The 2687-nt window shown below is 36.8% G+C and overlaps 1 non-coding gene across 1 annotated transcript; it reads right to left on the reverse strand.

The window, feature by feature from the left end:
• Positions 1–1929: 1929 nt before the first annotated feature.
• On the reverse strand, positions 1930–2001 carry TRNAH-GUG (transfer RNA histidin (anticodon GUG)). The gene has a single exon. It is a non-coding gene; the product is annotated as a tRNA-His (tRNA).
• Between the last annotated feature and the right edge of the window lie 686 nt (positions 2002–2687).

The following is a 2687-nucleotide window of genomic DNA, read 5'->3' on the forward strand; positions in this document are numbered from 1 at the left end:
TGTAACAATCCTCACCAACGCTCCCTTTAAAAGATCCTTCATCACCCAAACTTAGCAAGGAGAATGGTCACTTCAGCAATTGAACTGAGTGAACATCAGGTTGACTTCCAACCAAGGATTGCTGTGAAGGGGGCAAGCTTTGGCAGACTTTGTAGTTGGATCTACCAATGGATGGGGCCAAGGAATGAGCAAGAGACATTTATGGAAACATGGATGCTCTTTGTTGATGGAGCCAGGAACACTGCGGGAAGTGGAGCTGGTTTAGTGCTGGAAAGTCATGGCTTTGTTATTAACTATGCCCTTCGCTTCACCTTCCTAGTGACAAATAATGTAGCTGAGTATAGCATTATTAGCAGGGCTCCACTTGCCAACTCTTTCTGTGTCAAGAGCCTGAATTATGTAATTCACAACTGATAGTGAGCCAAGTCGGGGGCATTTATGAGGCCACAGAAGAGAAGATGGCACAATACTTTGCCAAAGCAAATGAGCTAAAGGCCAACTTTACTTAGTGAGTTCATTCAAACTCCCGAGAGGAAAATGCCAATGTTGACATCTTGGCTAAGCTGGCCTCAGCAAGTATTGAAGATATAGAAGCTTCAATTTACCAGGAAATCCTTCACGAACCAAGCATTGGTGCTTAGGAAATTATGGAAATTGAGGAGGCAAAGCCCTCCTGAATGGATGAGTTGATTTCCTACTTAAAGTATGACCAACTTCCAGAGGATCAAGCTCATGTTCGCATCATTAAGAAAAGAGAATCAAAGTTTACTTTGATAAAGGTTGCCTTATACAAAAGATCAGTGGAAGGGATACTGTTGAAGTGTGTGGGTTCAGCAAGTGCTCAATATGCTCTGGCAGAGGTTCATAACATGGTAAAAATTCAAGGGAAACTCAAGTTTCGACCGGGTGAAAATGGGAAACTTAGGTGGAAACTTGGGAAATTTCGAGGAAACCGAGGACTTTTCCGTACAAGTTTCGACAGGTTTTAGAGAGTATTTTGGGGTGGGATCCTGTATTTAAGCTAATTAGAGTATCATAGAACAAAATTCCATTGAAGCTTGCGAAATTTCCACTGAAATTTTCCATTTTGGAAAATGCGAAACTAAACTCATGGGGACCGAAAAAAAGTCATCAGTTTCGATCGAAACTGTCGAAATTTCATCTAAACTTGTCGAAACCTCGAAACTTGGTTCAACTCAGTTGGACCAACTTGTTCATAAGGAAAAAAATTCCCAAATTTTGTGGGAAACTTGAGAAATTTTGTGGGAAACTTGGGAAATTTCGTGAAAACCTGGACAATTTTGTGAAAACTTGGGACTTTTTCCTATAAATTTTGTAGTTTTCCCAAATTTTCAATTTTTTTGTTTATTTCATGTTTCCCCAAATACCCACGACAAATACCTCCTCCATCAGGACTTCCCTATCCAAAATGCTTATTCCCTCAGGTTGGTTATCTTAAGCATATTGATGACCAGACTCATAAAGTTATAATTGTCGATTAACTTGACAACCATAGGCATAAATGTCATGGGATGTCTATGTTTGTTGGTTGGAGAAGAGGATGTTACAGGTATAGTACTACTCAGCTCACAGGATGTATCCATTTTTGGCACTCCTCTTAACACTAAGTTATATTTTCCTTTTATTGTCAACTATTTTGAAATTCCCACAAAAAAAAAAAGGTCAACTATTTTGAAGTTATATTGAATGTTATGTGCTTAAATAGTTAAGTTTATAATGTACTTTTTGGACAACTCTACATTGATGTTATGTACATTGAATGACATATTTACATTGATTTTTTTAGCAAAATACAACAAATGTATTCTTTATATTCTACATGGTAAAAATTTTGAGGAAACTCAAGTTTCGACCGGATGAAAATGGGAAACTTAGGTGAAAAATTAAGAAATTTTGAGGAATTCTGAATGTGGCTGCTGGGATTCGAGCCCAGGTCTCCACGGCCACAACGTGGAATTCTCACCACTAAACTACAGCCACTTGATGATAAAATTTGTTATTCTTTTTTACTTACCAAATAATTGGATTGTTGAAGTGCTTAACAAGCTCTTTGGCAAAGGATACCGTTATCACATAACACGCTTAATGACCTTTTTTTCTTTTCTTGCTATTTTCATATTAGTCATAAGGATGGGGGCTATAGGCATAGAGGATGAAAAAAGTACGAGAAAGGGAATCTACTAAGGGATGGAGGTTCGAAACTTCCTTAGACTTACTGCCTTTAGCTATTAGGGTTGCCACCGTTGTCTTAGAAGCACATCTATATGACTTAGTATAAGTTAAGAACCATCAATGACATGTTCCATTAAACTCCTAAATAATTCGAAGTCAAAGAGCTAACAAGACATGAGTGTATTCCATATTTCTAGACCCATTTAGAAACTTATATTTGAATAGATATACAGCCCTTTACACACTATAAAATAATAGATAGAAGCAACAAAAGATACCACTAATTAAGCTTAATTCACAATTTGGCATCTAAGCCTAAATAATTAAGGTAAGTCTAAATAACTTAACTTAATACATCATTGTTAGAGGATTAGAGGTTGGGGCTTGTACGCATTGTTAATCCCTTAAATTATCTTCATGATTAAAAACAATACATTCTTCATATTTCAATGATAAAATGATTTAGTGGTCCTAATCAGTTTCAAATATGATGA

The sequence above is a fragment of the Hakea prostrata genome, chromosome 7, assembly GCF_041222555.1.
Source record: "Hakea prostrata isolate BN-2017 chromosome 7, UWA_Hpros_2, whole genome shotgun sequence".
Classification (NCBI taxonomy): domain Eukaryota; kingdom Viridiplantae; phylum Streptophyta; class Magnoliopsida; order Proteales; family Proteaceae; genus Hakea; species Hakea prostrata.